The 18721-nt window shown below is 45.0% G+C and overlaps 1 pseudogene; it reads left to right on the forward strand.

Moving 5' to 3' along the window:
- Positions 1-215: 215 nt before the first annotated feature.
- Positions 216-15477, forward strand: LOC105037170 (cytochrome P450 71A9-like; annotated as a pseudogene).
- The last annotated feature ends 3244 nt before the right edge of the window (positions 15478-18721 follow it).

The raw sequence follows: 18721 nt of genomic DNA on the forward strand, positions 1-18721 counted from the left end.
CGTGATATTGATTGCTAGTTTACAATAAAAAGCTTTTTTTCGTTCACGGAACTTCATCCCTAGAACAAGGCACTTTTGTCCATCTTACCAAGACAAAAAAAAAAAAAAGGATAGGAGGAGGGGGGTGGGAAGGCCTCATCTTTATAGCTACGTTCTATAGCTATAAATATGAAGAAGAGAGCTCCCCTCTCAAAAGAAAATAAGGCACCAACACTATGGAGTTCTTGCTTGCTTTCTTAGCTTTCTTATCTCTTTTCTTAATCCCAATGCTACATTCTTGTTTGTTGAGGTCACCCGACTGAGACCAAGGCTCCCTCCTGGTCCGATGGGACTACCATTCATCGGTAATCTTCATCAGTTGGGAAAGCTTCCATATGTCTCCTTCCAGCTCCTCTCAGAGAAGTATGGTCTTCTGATGAGTCTGAAGCTTGGCTGCATACCAAGCATCATCGTATCCTCCTTGGAGATGGCTTCTGAGATCCTGAAGACCCATGATCTTATCTTTTGCAATAGGCCTCCCCTTGTCGCCTTCTGAAGATATTCCTATGGTGGATTGGACATAGCCGTATCACCCTACAACGAATAGTGGAAGCAACTGAGAAAAATTAGCATGTTAGATTAAGTCTTTAGTGCAAAGAGAGTGCGATCCTTTCAGTCCATAAAGAAGGAAGAAGTGAACACTCTGGGGCAATCCTCGAGCGGTCCTGTGAATCTTAGTGAGATGTCTTTTTGCCTCTTTAACAACATCACCGCTCGACAAGTCTTCAGCAGGTGGATTTCGAGTGGTGGAGAGTGCATGAGCAGCAAATACCATGGTCTCCCAAGGGAGATGTTTTCTTTATTGGGTGGGTTTATTTTAGGGGACTTCTTTCCCATGATGGTGTGGTTGGATGTGTTCATCGGCACGCGGGTGAGACTTGAGAGGAGCTTCCATGCCACGGACGAACTTCCAGAGGAGGAGATTGAGAAACACATGCATGGTGGAGGAAATTGTGATGACTTCATTAACGTTCTCCTTGGGCTTCAAAATGATCCAACCCGAGGATTTCCGTTGACGAGGAATCATATCAAAGCTATTGTCATGGTTAGTAACTTTACCTTCATCCTTTATTTTGTGGAGTATTAGGAGTGCAAAGATTTGTCCTCATTCTCCTAGAAGACTGACGTTCGTAGACATTATATAAATTGTGCACTAGTATTGTTGGGATATACCGGCAGATCCCTATATGTCGATTTATCCTTGGAACGGTCTGATCGATGCCCGACTCTACCGGGCGGACAGACGACTCCGACAATGACTGCCGACGATATTCGGCCGAAGGTATGCCGGCCGAACAGACCAACATTATTTCCAACCGGCCGAACGGCCGAACCCATATCACCGACTCACTATCGGGGGTGGCGGCCGACGTCCGACTTCCATAAGACACCAGATCAGCCGATGGTGCATGTTTTCGAGTCATCACCCGACGTCCCGACAGTCGAATACCGACATATAGTCGGCCAGCCCGTCCAAATGCCGTACAACCACTATGGGCTGTTGTCCTGTTAAGGACATGCTGTGCCACCACCCTGCGGCATTGTCCTGTCAAGGACATGGGTTAATTCTGATGACCTGACAACCCACGCCGATTTGACAGCCCCCGATAATTTGACAACTCCCCAGTTGTCTACACCATTAATGGCTGGATAATACCGCATTCTACTATAAAATGGGGTTAGGCAACAATTTTGGTAAGCAAGCTCTCAAGCTCTCTCCCGTTGAGCTCCTGATTTTTCACTGTTGCCTAGTCTCCTCTCTGATTTGACCATCGGAGGGTCCCCACCGGAGGCATCTTCGATCAGTGAGGACTTTCCTTGTAGGTGCGCGTCCTCGACGATCAGGCGACGAGGGGATTGACCGCAACAGATTTTGGTGCGCCAGGTAGGGGTCTCGACGAAGGTAAGACAGCGAGCTCCATAGAGCTTGAAAAGCCTCTCGAGATGATAAAAACTAGGACTCAGCGATCGAGAGCTACCAGATTGGCGAGGCACTCTTCCCATCGGGAAGAAGCCCCTCCTTTAACCTCCATAGCGGAAGCCAGCTCTCCGCACCCGATGGTGACCACGGAGGCACAGATCGCGAAGATCGTGCGGCAAATGACCGTTCTGACGGACGCGATCAAAAACCTCCAACAACAACCGACTCAGTTGCCGCAACCGCTGGCGAAACAACCGGCGGTGCACCCTATGCCGTCCAGAAGCAGCCGCCGACGCCCGCGTTAACTTCCGTCTCCTCCTCAAGAGCAGCCATCTCAGCACTCCCATCGAGAAAGGGGGAGGCGGCCACGTCGCGACACCCACCGATCTCGACGTCCCTCTCCTTCCCAGCTGGAGTGAGCGAGGAAGGAGAAGCGACCGCGGACATCGTCCGCCTCACTCTCAAATTCGTCGAGAGGTTCAACCCCTGGAGTTTCTCAACATCGATGGTTGGACGACTACGAACGTAAGTTCGAAGAAATCAACCATCGACTTGCCCAGCTTCAGGCGGATGGTCAGAAGTCTTCAAACGATGTTGACTTTCGGACCACCCAACCTCTCTCCCGATTTATCCTCGACGAACCGATCCCTAGTTGGTTCAAGATGCCTCATGTGGAGCCTTACGATGGCTCCACCAACCCAGTTGACCACCTGGAGAGCTACAAAGCTCTTATGACAATTCAAGGGGCAACCGATGCCTTCCTCTGCATCGGCTTTCCTGTCACACTCCGTACAGCTGACAGGGCCTGGTACTCCGACCTCCGCTCAGGGGGTATCCACTCCTTCGCGCAGCTCGAGCATTCTTTCGTGGCCCATTTCAGCACCAGTCGGAAACCACCACAAACCTCGGACAATCTTTTCTCCCTCAAGTAGGGAGAAAATGAGACACTCCGACACTTTGTGGCCCGATTCAACACGGCCACATTTGAGATTCAGGATCTCAACGAAGACATGGCTATCTCGATCATGAAGAGGGGGCTAAGGGGGTCCCGATTCACATATTCCTTGGACAAGACCCTCCCTCGGACATACGCCGAATTGCTAGAGCACGCATACAAATACATGCATGCGGATGAAGGAGCTTCCGACCGACGCCTGAATGAGGGCACGGGCCCGAAGGAGAAGCGAAAGAAAAATCGGGCTCTTGCTGAACCCAGCAGGCCCCCGACCGACAAATGGGTCTCGCCCCGACGATGGAGCTCGAGATCGCCCCGACGGCAGAGTCCGAGACCGACGCATCGCAGGTATGACTCCTACACCCCTTTCTCTGCTCCTCGTGTGCAGATCCTGATGGAGATCAAAGGAGCAGAATATCTGCGACGGCCTCCGCCTCTGAAGGCAAAGGGCCATGATCGGAGAAAATACTGTCGATTCCATCGGGGCCACGGTCACAACATGGAGCAATGCATCCAACTCAAGGATGAAATAGAGGTCCTCATACGATGAGGGTATCTCGAAAAGTATCGAAGAGACCCACCGACTCGACTCCTTCCCGACCGACGACCCCAACTGACTGAAGAGGCAGCGAACAATCAGCCTACTACCGGGATCATCAACATGATCTCCAAACGACTGGATCGAGGGATGACTGCTGAAGGGGAGTCGACGAAGAGGCCATGCCAGGATGATGTAATCATTTTTACAGATGAAGATGCTCGAAAAATCCAAACTCCCCATGATGACGCTGTTATTGTCTCGGCAACAATAACAAATTATGATGTAAAGAGGATTCTTATTGATAATGAAAGCTTGACTACCGTTTTGTTTTACTCGACCTTCTCTCGAATGCGACTGTCGACCGACCGACTCAGGAGAGTCTCTACGCCCTTAGTGGATTTTGTCGGAGAGGCCATCACAGTGGAAGGAGAAATTGCTCTTCCCGTGACAGCTGGGGCTGAACCATGACAAAGCACCATCTGCATGATCTTCACGATCATCCGAGTACCTTCAGCCTACAATGCCATGCTTGGAAGACTCGGACTAAACGCCCTCAGAGTGATAGTCTTAACATATCACTTGCTGGTCCGATTTTCGACTAAAAATGAAGTTGGAAAAATGTACGGGGATCAATAGCTCGCTCGGCAATGCTTCCAAATCTCAACTCAAAATAATAAATCAGAGGATTCCCTGCCTGTCGACAAGTTGGACCAACAGGAAGAGGAGGAACGGGGTGAACCGGCTGAATAGCTGATTTCCATCCCGATGGCAAAGAATCCTGAACAGGTGATCTGGGTCGGGTCGCAGTTGTCCGACCCGGAGTGGCAGCAGCTGATAGAGCTATTGAAAACCAATGCCGACATATTCGCTTGGTCGGTAGTGGATATGTCTGGCATACCTCCAGAAATAATGACTCACCGACTCAACATCGCCCCTGGCATGAAGTCGGTGAGACAGAAGAAACGATCTTTCACCCCCGAAAGAAGAAGGCCATCGACGAGGAAGTAGACAAACTACTCGAGGCGGGCTTCATCAGAGAAACCACATATCCCGACTGGCTCGCCAATATCGTTATGATGAAGAAAGCCAACGAAAAGTGGAGGATCTGTATCGACTACACCAACCTGAATCGAGTCTGTCTGAAGGATAGCTTCCCACTGTCAAAGATCGACCAATTGATAGATGCGACATCCGGTCATCGACTGCTCAGCTTCATGGATGCCTTTGTCGGATATAACCAGATCCGGATGGCGCCCGAGGACGAAGAGCATATGGCCTTCGTGACCGCCAAGGGCCTTTACTGTTACAGAGTGATGCCCTTCGATCTGAAGAATGTCGGAGCCACCTACCAGCGCCTCATCAATAAGGTCTTCAAAGCTCAAATCGGGCACAACATGGAGGTGTACATAGACGACATGCTGGTGAAGAGCGCACAGGCTTCAGATCATGTCCAAGACTTGGAAGAAATCTTTCGCACTCTTCAACGACATCGGATGAAGCTAAATCCGATCAAGTGTGCCTTCAGGGTGACTTCGAAGAAGTTCCTCGGGTTCCTCATTTCTCCACACGGAATTGAGGCCAACCCCGAGAAGATAAAGACGATTATCAACATACGGCACCCGAACACTAAAAAAGAAGTACAGCAGCTCAATGGAAGGACTATGACACTCAGCCGATTCATCTCTCGATCGGCTGAGAGATGCCTCCTGTTCTTCAAAACCCTGAGGCAGACAAAGGACTTCTCTTGACCGAATGAGTGCCGGCAAGCCTTCAAAGATTTGAAGAAATATCTGACTTCTCCACCCCTGCTTGTAAAGCTAGAGGTCGGAGAAATATTATACCTTTACTTGGCTACCACCCCAGAGGCGGTTAGTTCGGTACTCGTCCGAGAGAACGAGAGCCGAACTCACCAACCCATATATTATACCAGCAAAGTGCTCCACGAAATCAAAACTCGATACTCAAGAGCGGAGAAGATGATATTTGCCTTGGTCATATCCGCGCAATGACTCCATCCGTATTTCCAAGCACACGCCATCGTGGTCCTCACCGACCAACCCCTGAGGGTGATCCTTCATCTCCCCGACACATCAGGACGACTGACGAAATGGACAGTGAAGCTGAGTAAATTCGACATCCAGTACCGACCGTGACCTGCTTTGAAAGCCCAGGTCCTGACCGACTTCACCATGAAATGCCCGACAACCGATCAAATATCGAAAGACGGGAGCTCCAAAGAAGCTGCGACCTCTAAATATAACCCCGGGTCAACCTGGGTGTTACACATAGACGGAGCTTCCAATGCTCAAGGGAGCGGGGCCGGGTTCCTGCTCACCAACTCGGAGGGAGTAGTTACTAAGTACGCCCTCCGATTCAACTTCAAAGCCTCCAATAATCAAGCCGAGTATGAAGTGCTTCTCGCTGGCTTAAGAGTGGTGAAGGAGCTCGGGATCGACAGCCTCAGGATCTTCTCTGACTCCCAGCAGATTGTAGGGCAAGTCAGAGGCGAATTCAAAGCACGAGATTCGACCATGGTGAAATATTTTCAGAAGGTGAGAGATCTCGTGGCACACCTCAAGTATTTTGAGATCTTCCACATTCCCAGGACGAAGAATGCTCGGGCCGATGCACTCTCCAGGCTCGCGACATCCACCTACGGTGCTTTGGGACAGACGCTCATAGAGAGTCTCGAGCAACCGAGCATCGACAGGGCTAAGGAGATGCTACAATTGACGACCGAGTCAAGCTGGATGGATTCGATCGTTCAGTATTTGACCGACGAAACCAGCCCCGAAGATCCCATGGAAGCCAAGCGACTCTGGTGGATGGCCTCCCAATATGTAATGATGGATGGGCGACTCTACAAAAGGTCGTTCTCCCTTCCCTTGCTAAGGTGCCTGGGACCGACGGATGTGGACTACGCACTTAGAGAGGTGCATGAAGGGATCTACGGAAGTCACCTGGGGGGCAAATTCCTGACCTACAAAGTCCTACGGCAAGGTTACTACTGGCCCACCATGAAGAAAGATGCGACTGACTTGGTTCAGAGGTGTGAGCCATGTCAAAAGTATGCCAACATACAACACTGACCTGCCAACCGACTGATTTTCATTGTCGCCCCGTGGCCCTTCGTCCTATGGAGAATCGACATACTCGACCCTTTCCCTCCGACATCTGACCAAAAAAAGTTCATAGTCATCGCAATCGACTACTTCACCAAGTGGGTGGAGGCCGAACCCCTGACACAAATCATCAAGCGTAAGATGGAAGACTTTATCCAGAAGTCCATCATCTCCAGATTCGGACTACCACACACTATCATCACCGACAATGGGCGATAGTTCGACAACCATGACTTCAGAGAGTTCTGTGCGAGATTTTATATCACGCACAAGCTAACCTCGGTCGGGCATCCACAGTCCAACGGAAAAGTCAAAGTAACCAACCGGACCATTCTGCATGGATTGAAGACTCGACTGAACGAAGCCAGAGGCCTCTGGATCGAGGAATTGCACTCGATCCTATGGGCGTACCGAACGACACCCCATGTCCCGATCGGGGAATCTCCTTTCAATTTGGCCTATGGGACGGAGGTAATGATCCCACTCGAGATCGGGCTGCCATCGACTAGAGTTGAGCAGTACTGTGAACTAGGCAACTCCAAGTGTCAGAGAGCTGACTTGGACCTCCTATCCGAGCTCCGACGCGAGGCTCAACTCCGCATGGCTTCCTACTGACAAAGAGTGGCCCGATACTACAATGCTAAAGTTAAGCCAAAATTTTTTAGACTTGGAGACCTGGTTTTAAGAAAGGCAGAAGTCTCGAAGCCCCAGGATCAAGGAAAACTGTCTCCGAACTGAGAAGGACCCTGCAAGATAGTGGACACCTGCAGGCCGGGTGCCTACCGACTTGAGATCCTAGAAGGGACGGTCATTCCCCGGACTTGGAATGCCGACAACCTGAAGTTCTATCATCAGTGAATTCTGTATGCCCTTGTTCGGAATATAACTCAATTTCAAAACTCCAGAGTCTACAAAGTCCGGCTCTTCGCCGAGGGTCGGCCCTCGCCAGAAGTACGGGTCCCGACACCCCAACTTGGGCCCAACATTTTGTTGGAAACCTATGGCCCGATCGCCGACGATACATCGGACTCTTACGAGAACTGCTCTGTCTACACTAACGGAAGGCCAGCGTTGGTGATGAAACCTCTCTAAGTTAAAGCCACGCTCCTTCCACAGTCGACTCTTGATCAATGCAGTTAGCTAACTTGCCGACTTAGCTTCGACTAAGAAGGGCAAAATAACAAGATGACTGCAGTCGCATTCGCGACATACCGACTTGGTCACGATCGGTCGAAGGATATTTGGCTTGCCACCGTTTATTATATGTCCTAACGTGCACGCCCGACCAAGAGCTGGACAACGGATATTCGACTTGTCATCGTTATCCTATCCGAATACGTCGGACACTACTCGACTATCAGATTCTATGAAATGATCATGCTGATAAGCTACGTTCGGGGATTGGCCGACACCCGACCCAACGTGCATGCCCGACCAAGGTCCGGGTGACGGATGCTCGACCTACAGTCGGGACAACTCTCGACTATCGGATCCTATGCAATCTGTATGACAGTCAGGACGTCGGCCTGCGATCGGGGCATGCTCTGCCCTTGACGTGGTGTGCGCTACTGACTACCTTAATCATCTATGCTGGATCCTATCGAACATCCTAACGAGGTATGTCGGAGCTATGACCTATACTCTCGAGGATGGCTCGGTAAGATATACACTTTGAACCGCATGCAGAGAAAAGTTTGAAAAGTCTTTAATTTTATTTAATTAAAATTAGACTTTCAAAATTGGGCCAAAGCCTGATTACAAGTATCAAAGGTGAAATAAAAATAAAATGAAAATAATGGAGTAGATACTCCGACTACTCGTCGGAATCGACTTCCTGCATCGAGAAGATTTCGAGGGCGATCGATGTACCCACTCAGGTCGGATTGAAATCGGAGGTTGGAGCCACCTCACCTTTGGTAGCCCGTTCCACCGGCCCAGGGACGGCCTCCTCCGCACCTGTCTGACCCTCCGGTATTGGGTCGGCCTCCTCCTCTGTGCCTTGGTCCTCCGACCCCGGAGGGACAATGCTGCTCAGGTTGAGCTCCGGATGCAAACTCTGAATTGCATCCCGGGCGTCCTCGTATCCTACTCGATAGGAGGCGAAGCCGCTCTCGAGAAGCTCCTCCCGATATTCGTTCGAGCCGTGGAAGTCCTCCACTGCCTGGCTCAATGCCTCTTTAGCCGACTCCACCTCGGCTTTCGCTATATCGGCGTCGGCTTGGGCGGAGGACAGGTTCTCCTCGGCCTTAGCCAGATTCTCCAGGCTAACCCAAAGTTGTTCGCACTCAGCCTCGAGCTCACTAATACAGCCATCCCGCTCACGCTGCAGCTGGTGAACAGAACGGGTCTTGCGCTGGACCTGCTCGCGGGCCGACTTAAGTTCGGCCTCTGAGGCAGCCAGGTCGTTGGTGAGTCAAAAAATCTCCTCCTCGAGCCTGGCCTCGCGGTCGACCGACAGCTTCAGCTGTTTAACCAGCATCACCTTCTCGGCTTCGACGGTTTTGGCCCTATCCTTCCAGGCCGCCCGGACGTCGTCGAACCTTCGATATCCGACCTCCAACTCGGACATGTTGTAAATCAGCTGCAAGTAGAAGGTCGGTCGTCAGAAAAATAAAATAATAAAAATAATAATGGAGAGGAAAAAAAAAGAAGAAGAACTCACCTGGATTATGGTCGGGTAGAAGAAAGAGAGCATCTCGATCACCGACCAACTCCTCAAGAGCTCTCGGTCGGTCGGGAGAATGGTTGCCTGACACAACCTCCTGGCCAAATTATGGTTGGCCAGGGCCGACGCTCCCTCGAAAACCCGAACGTCGGATGACGCGATGTGGTCCACCGACCTTGTGTCGTCCGCCGGCGCCATTGGAGCCTTCCCCCGATCAATCGCCCAGGCCCGAAGATCAGAGAAGGATGGGAAACTTGAACTCAACTGAGTTCTTCTTGAGGGCGCGACGGGAGCCACCGCAAGTTGTTCGGGCTTACTTGCTTCAACCCGAACCTCTTCTACGGGCGGGGGCACCGATACTCCTTCGGCTGCCCCCTCCGCCGCCCCTTCCTCGGATGGTGCCTCGGGTGGCACCGTCGGCATCGATAGGGCAATGATCGGTTCAAAGTCCGATGCTCGTTCGGTGTCGAGCTGCGCAGCTGCCATCGCAATGGCAATCGAGAATGATGTCTGGGGCCTCTTGGGTGGCCACGAAGGTCCGACCCCGGGCGTCGGTCTCTTCCTCGTCGCATGCTGTCGAATGTCAGCATCTGTTAGCATTACTCTCGACGGCATGCCTGCAATTTTGACGAAAGATTAGTACAAGTCCGAAGACGGATGAAAAAGCCGAAAGATGACCGACAGATTGAACTGTACCTAAGCGAGGAATCGAACTCAGGTTGGCATCGTACAGAGCTTGCTCGGTGATGAGCTCTCTCTGCTTCGACACCGACACATCCTTCAGTCGGTGAAAGTCTTCTCGGTCTCCTGCCTCCACCCGACTATTTTTGTTCGATGGAGTTCGAGGGTCACCCCAGTGAGAAGAAAACCCCCAGGGTAGCGAAGAAGAAGCAAAGAAAAATTGATTCTTCCACCTGTGGATCGATGATGGAAGATCGATAATGAACGAAAGGTCCTTCCGAGGATTGAAGAACTACCACCCTCAGGCTTTCAGGTGAGGTCAGAGGACGTAGAACGCCCGAAAGAAAGAGATGAGGAGAAAGGTCGGCAAGAGACGACACAACAAGACGAAGCTAATTATTAACCGAACTGAGTTCGGTGCCAGTTGCGCCGGACAAAGCCCGTAATAATCCAAGATATTTCGAACGAACTCTGAAATCGGAAAGCGAAGACCTGTCTGAAGGTCCTCGACATAAAAGGCCACCTGACCCGGAGGTAGGTTGTTAACCCAATCCTCAGCCCCAAGAGCGAAAAGTTCGAACTCCTCCGGGATACCATACTGCTCCCTAAGCCATTCGATGTTCGGCCCCGAAAGTGAAGAAGCCTCCACCTCCGGGGTCGATCGAGAATCATCGGTCGGGTTCCCCAACTGACTTCCTCGAGGAGAGGTTCTAGCCATAACGCTAGCCTTAAGAAAAAAGAACAAAAAGAAAAATGCAAGGGGACAAGAATGAAAAAACTTCGAGAAAAGCTTTCAAAGAAGGAGGACGGAAATAGCTACCTGAAACTAGGAGACAACTTGATAGGGCCTCAGCACCAGAAACAGGACAGTAAAAAGTGAAGCTTTGGATGTGAGTGGCCGTATATATATAGAAGACCCTTCGACGGTCGAGATGAAGGCGCACCGAATGAGGGTTTCTCGGATGCCTACACGTCGCAGCGCCTGAGCCCTTCCTCGGTCCGACGGTTCGACACACCTGCCCCAGATCGAGCCACGTCGCCACCATCCGCGTGAACGGTTCCGGCCCAATAGCCCCCTGATGCGTGGCGAAAAAATCACATCTTAGAATTAATTAATCGATGATGGTTTGCATTCTCAATGAGACATCTGACATCGGATCGTTCGTTGGTGCGATCGTCAGAGTCGAGGCATGACGTGATGAAAAATCACTCCTTTCGCCTGAGGCCGTCACCCACGTGGTAACGCAGGCCAACACGACATCAGACTCAGGAGTGGGGGGGGCAACTGTTGGGATATACCGACAGACCCCTATATGCCGACTTATCCTCAGAACGGTCCGACCGACGTCCGACTCTACCAAGTTGACAGACGACTCCGACAATGACTGCCGATGATATCCGACCGAAGGTATGCCAGTCGAACAGACCAATACTGTTTTCAACTGGCCGAACGGCCGAACCCATATCACCGACTCACTGTCGGGGGTGGCAGCCGACGTCTAACTTTCACAAGGCACCAGATCAGCCGACAATATTTTTGAATCATCATCTGACATTTCGACAGTCGAATACCGACATATAGTCAGCCAGCCCATCCAAATGCCGTACAACTACTATGGACTGTTGTCATGTCAAGGACATGTTGTGCGACCATCCTGGGGTATTGTCCTGCCAAGGATATGGGTTAATTCTGATGACCTGACAACCCACGCCGATTTGATAGCCCCCGATGATTTGACAACTCTCCAGTTGTCTGCACCATTAATGGCGGGACCATACTGCATTCTACTATAAAATGGGGTAAGGCAATAGTTTTGGTAAGCAAGCTCTCAAGCTCTCTCCCGCTGAGCTTCTGATTTTTCACTGTTGCCTAGTCTCCTCTCTAATTTGACCGTCGGAGGGTCCCCGTCGGAGGCATCTCCGGTCAGTGAGGACTTTTCTTGCAGGTGCGCGTCTCTGGCGATCAGGCGACGAGGAAATTGGCCACAACAAGTATAATCTTCCGAGACATGCATGCATGGTTGCCTTCACAGGAATGGATGGGCCAATCTTTTTTTCACGATTTAAAGATGAGAGTATAGGCAAATACACGCATTTATACACAAGTAGCTTGTTGCACTTGCTTAAAAGACGATTTGTCAGTAGTTAATACGTGCGAAGAAAGTCCAATGTGCTGAGGCTCATTGGACCATCAAATGGTTAGATGGGCATTAAACCTACTTCCCCTTCTTCAAATGATGGTATGTTAAGTCAAATAGATCAAAGAAGCGACCATTAAAGACATCTCCAATCTGGATGTGGTGTGATTCACATGTGCAGTACGTGTCGGGTTTCTTCATCATCTTTTGATTTTTTTTTTTTTTTTTGAAGATATGCATGATACAATTTGACATACATTTGCTTTCAACTATAAATGATGCAAGGATACTATTTGTTTTATTTCTGAATCTAAGAGGAGGATGTAACAACAGTCATCTGGCTTTTATTAAGAAGTAAGATATTTATAAAATTGACAAGGGGAGAGGTTAAGGAGAGGTCTCACCACCCTGGTGGCAACAAGGAAAAATAAGAATCAAAAAAAAAAAAAGGTGGGCTCCATCTCCAAGACCAATTAATAAGCAAAAAAACAAACAAACAAAAAAAGAGACGGTGGAATATAGAGAAAGACAATTGGCAATCAGAAAACAAGGATGCTTTATTGTGCATATTTTGCACTATAGGATATAGTGTAGTGCTTGTTGATGACCATAGAAAGATAGATGGGTATCAATAGCAGCACACCATGTATAGCATGCAAGACTGCTCTATTTGACAACAATTCATCTCTATGATCGCTAGCAAGCATTTGTATAGTATGCTGCATTACCAACCATGCATTGCATAGGATCTATGCTCAAAATTATTGGAGTGATGAGTTTTGCTCTCCCATGATGGTTCACAAGTAGGGCTGAAAATGGGCCGGGTTGGCTCGACTCCGGATCGGACTTTGGGCTAGATCCGAACAAAATCATATCGAATTTTGACTCAGATATAAAGCCTATTTTATTTTTGGGCTAAGTTCAGGCCTATTATTGACCCTGCCCGAGCTCGAGCCCGAGCTCGTGTCCGATTGCAAGCCTGGGCCCAAACCCGAATGCCTCCTACGGGCCTGTGGCTAAGGCCTCCTGCAGCTATGGCAGATTTTCCATCCTGGCAGCTTGGCGTGGTGTGATTCATATATGCAGTACGTGTCAAGTTTCTTTGTCATCTTTTAATTTTTTTTATCTTTTTTGGAGACATGCATGATACAACTCGACATGCATTCACTTTCAACCATAAATTATACGAGTATACTATATTTTTTTTTTAAATTTCTGAATCTAAGAGGAGGCTATAATGACAGTCATCTGGCTTTTAGCAAGGTTCTTCATCATCTTTTGATTCTTTTTGTGTTTTTTCGAAGACATGCATGATACAATTCGACATGCATTCGCTTTCAACCATAAATTATATGAGTATACTATTTTTTTCTTAAATTTCTTAATCTAAGAGGAGGCTGTAATAACAGTCATCTGGCTTTTAGTAAGATTCTTTATCATCTTTTGATTCTTTTTGTCTTTTTTGGAGACATGCATGATACAATTCGACATGCATTCGCTTTCCACCATAAATTATACGAGTATACTATTTTTTTTTTAAATTTCTGAATCTAAGAGGAGGCTATAATAACAGTCATCTGGCTTTTAGTAAGATTCTTTATCATCTTTTGATTCTTTTTGTCTTTTTTTGGAGACATGCACGATATAATTCGACATGCATTCGCTTTCAACCATAAATTATATGAGTATACTATCTTTTTCTTAAATTTTTGAATCTAAGAGGAGATTGTAATAACAGTCATTTAGCTTTTAGTAATGTTTTTCATCATCTTTTGATTCTTTTTGTCTTTTTTTGAAGGCTTGCATGATATAATTCAACATGCATTCGCTTTCAACCATAAATTATAGGAGTATACTATTTTTTTTTTAAATTTCTGAATCTAAAAGGAGGCTATAATAACAATCATCTCGCTTTTAGTAAGTTACAAAATTGGCAAGGGGGGAGGATTCACAACCCAGCTGGCAACAAGGAAAAATAAGAATCAGAGAAAAAAAAAACGGAGATAAGCTCCATCCCAAGACAAAGCAATGAGCAAAAAACCAGAGATGGGCTCCATAAATTATACGAGTATACTATTTTTTTTTTTAATTTCTGGATCTAAGAGGAGGTTGTAATAATAGGCTTTTAGTAAGTTACAAAATTGGCAAGGAGGGAAGATTCACGACCCAACTGGCAACAAGTGAAAATAAGAAATAAAAAGGGAGATGGGCTCCATCCCAAGACAAAGCAATAAGCGAAAAAACAAAAAAGAAAAAGAGATGGTGGAACATAGAGAAAGACAATTGGCGACGAGAAAACGAGGATACTTTATTGTGCATATTTTGCACTATAAGATGTAGTGTAGCGCTTGTTGATGACCATAGGAAGAAAGATAGCTATCAGTGGTGGAACACCATATACAGCATGCATGACTGTTCTATTAGTCGATGATGACATACATAATTTGAGCTACTCCAAATGCTATTATTTTACTATACAATACATCAACATGCTTCTTAATTTATACATTTTCCGGACAAGTATATTTGCATCAGAAAAATTATGTTATATTGACTTCTCAGAAAATGTCAAAAATATTTATGTTATACTACAGGATCTATTCACTGGTGGATCAGATAATTCAGCATCTATCCTGGACTGGGGAATGACTGAGCTAATAAGGAACCCAATGGTTATGAAGAAAGCCCAAGATGAAGTTAGAGGACTCCTTGGAAACAAAGGGAAGGTGGAAGAGAGTGACATTCAACGGTTTCATTATCTCAAGTTCATAGTAAAAGAAGTTCTTCGATTGCACCCTCCAGGACCATTGCTAATCTCTCGTGAATGTATGCAAGACTGCAAGATAAATGGATATGATATACCCAAGAAGACGAGGATATATATAAATGTTTGGGCTATTAATAGGGATTCCCGGCATTGGCAAGATGCAGAAGTCTTCATTCCCGAGAGGTTCGAGGACAACAATTAATATTGATTTCGAGGGCCAACACTTTCAGTTCCTACCATTTGGGAGTGGCCGAAGGATATGTCCAGGCATGTCATTGGGTATGGCTGCCGTAGAGCTTGCCCTTGCTAATCTTCTCAATAGGTTCAATTGGGACTCGTCTGTTGGAATGAGCAAAGAAGATATTGACACGGAAGAGCAATTTCATTTAATACTACACAAGAAATCAAATCTTCTTCTGGTGGCGACCCCAGTTCCTATGGTTGCCTAGGCTTCCTCTATGAGCCAAGTGCATTTTATTCACTATCATGGTCGATAATAATTACAAATAAGGATGGTTTACATTTACATGATAAAAATATGCATCTTATCTTGGTGATTGGGCTGTATCACTTGTTGTATTACTTTCTTCTCTAAGATAACCTCGGCTCTGTTGTCCCTCTCTTAAATCCCTACCATCGACCCTTTCTCCCTGCAACTCTCCCCCACTCTGTTGTACTTTTCGTTATCATAATGAAGTAAGTGGAGCATTTGCTCGATTTCTATCTTAATGAAACTGCTTGGGCTCTCTTCCTTGGGGAAAAATAGTTAAAGTGAAAAAGAGAAACGAGAAGAAGTCTCTGTATTAGGAAGAAATTTTATTTCGGTAGAGTCTACTAGGGATATTTCTTCTAGTTATTGTATTTTGTAGATATTTGTGATGTCCAAAGGTCTCTTAAATCACTAAAAGAAAACTGGATTTTTGCGTCGAAATTATTTGCTACGAAAATATTTTCATCATAAATATCTATATTCACGATGGAAAAATATTTTCGATGTAAATAATATATTATTTACGATGAAAAATATTTTTCATCGCAAATACAGTTTATTCGCGATGAAAAACTTTCATTGCAAATAATCGATGAAAAATCAATTTTTTTTTAAAAAAATAGCTGATTATTTACAATGAAAATTTTTTGTTGCAAATAATTTCGTACTTACGATGGAAATATATGTTTCATCATAATTATTAAATTATTTTCAACGAAAAAATTTCATCATAAATAATCGATAAAAAATTAAAAATTTTAAAAAAATAAATGACAGATTATTTATGATGAAAATATTTTATCACAAATAATTATATATTTATAACATAAAATATTTTTCATCATAAATACTAATTTATTTGTGATGAAAATTTTTTATCATAAATAATCAGCAAAAATCAAAAATTTAAGAAAAATAAATGATAGATTATTTGCGATGAAACTTTTTTCTGTCGATTTTTGCTCTGCTTCTCTTTCTTTGTCAATTTTTGCCCCTCTATTGTATTAACATTCTCTTCAACTAGCCGTAAAATCCGGACTTACAACTCTCCAAACTTCTTCTTCCACTCATCCCATTCATCTCCTATCCTTTTATTTTTGTACTAACTCTCAAATTTTTAGGATTTTTGGACCGTCAGGCTTACTCAGAAAAAAATATACCGATTCGAGCACAACAAAAGTTGAGGGGGATGAATCGTTGATGGATGCTATATTTCTATTGCTAATATCCTATTATTTACAATCAAAAATTTTGGATCGGTCTAATAAAATTAAATCTGATTGGGTCAATCTGGCTCATTTGTACTTCAAAGATCGTGAGCATCAAATAGCATGCATCTCGTATGGCATCGAACGACGTATATGCCGCTTCGCATTGAATGGTTCAAAAATTGATGAAATTTCTATACTCTTTGCATCACATCGGAGTTCTCGTCATCCCCGTTCGCAATCATAATATAGGTGGTGTGCATCTACACCTATCCATCGTATGCCATACGAGCTAGCACGCGCGCAGTGCATCGAACAGCATGCACGCGCACCATGTATTGAACAAAAATTTATTTGCAATGAAAATTTTATTTTTGGATAAAATTTATTTGAAAGGAAAATAAATTTTGGATAATTTTTTTTACAAAAAATATTTACGATGTAAAAATATTTTGCCGTCACTAATTTTTTGATTAAATTTTTTAAAGAAAAAAAATTTTAGGGAAAAATTTTTTTTATCGAAAATTATTTGTCACGCCCCGAACCCAACACCCAGGTCGGATACGTGATGGCCGCACACTCCTTAGAGCAAGCCCTAAAGAATATGCAAGGCCAAATTAAATCACTACAACCTTAACATCCATAACAATTAATTTCAATAATAATTCGTAAAATCTTGCATAATTACAATTTAAATTCCTTCAATTTTCTGATCAGATACTATGACACTCTATTTATCCTTCTGCTCACCCGTAAATCCAGATCATAGCCAATCATAAGCATCCTGTAACTCTGAGAAGAAAAGAAAGATGAAGGGGTGTGAACTTTTCAGCCCAGTAAGAATTTCCATATCACACCAATATAATAATATAATCTGAAAATAAGATAAGCAATAACACATAAAAGTCGATGTTCACTATCCAGAATACTGCAAACATTTATTGATTATCTATTTATCAAAAGAGATGCATCATCATATGTTAAATAAGTGAAACAATTTTATTCAACGATTGTTTCATGTCTTATCTTTCCATTTTCTTCTATTATCACGTCATCTGTAATCCTTTTCTTTTTCGCTTTAGCTTTAGCTTTGGCTTTGGCTTTGGACTACCAAGATCGTGCGACGATCTTTTATTCGGATCGATTTCTGTGATCTTCCTCGGATCGAAATATTCATGATCTTTTTCGGATCAAAGTGGCCATGATCTTTCTCGGATCAAATCATTCATGATCTTTCTCGGATCAGATTCTTCATGATCTTTCTCGGATCATATTCTTTCACACATAAGCCTGTGGGGGCTGTCCCAGGCATAAGCTCCTGGCAAGCTATTCCACATGACAAGGCCAGTCCAAACCATATTTCTCTTTCTTTTATTTTTTATGAAATTATAATATTTGACTTCATTAATCAATTCAACTTTTGCAGTGTAATAAATATGTCATACACATATAATCATGCCATCAATCACCGATACATATGTATTGATATAACATACTCATGCTCAAAATCACATAAATAGATAACAGTGTCTCAGATATAACAAATTCATCGATCTCAAATCCAACGATGCAAAATCAATGAAATAAAATCAATGATAAAATAACATATATAATGATGTTCATGTACAGAAATTCTTACCTTTACCGGTGACTGATCCAAGTACAAAAATCAATGTTCTTCTTTGATTTATGAATTTCTCTAACAAGATATTTCACTCGATATCATATGCAGACAATCATCTCTTCATAACCCTGATCAATATAAAAATCACATATATGGAGAAAATTATCGATAATTGATCCTAATACACAAATCGAGGACCTCTCTTAGGATTAATCAAAATTAGGACTTATCTAAGTATCTAGATCCTCCACTGATCCATAAGACTTCTAGAGAGAGAAAATCCATGAAGAGAGAGAAAATTCTAGAGAGAGAAAGTAGAGAGAGAAAGTGGAGAGAGAAATTTTCGTATCCTTCAGATGAGGCAGTCATGGTCGGGATCATCAGAGATCCTATCAGGATGACTCAATATGAATCAAGTGTTATAAATTTCAAATAGAATCGGACTGGGATCAGATCTACCGTACGAATTTTGGAGCAATCTCAAATCATCATATTTTTATTTCAAATTTATCTTAGGATCCGTGATGCAGTTAGAGAGAGAGTAGAAAGATTCTAGAGAGATAAAATTCA

This window comes from Elaeis guineensis, chromosome 10 (genome assembly GCF_000442705.2).
Source record: "Elaeis guineensis isolate ETL-2024a chromosome 10, EG11, whole genome shotgun sequence".
NCBI lineage: Eukaryota > Viridiplantae > Streptophyta > Magnoliopsida > Arecales > Arecaceae > Elaeis > Elaeis guineensis.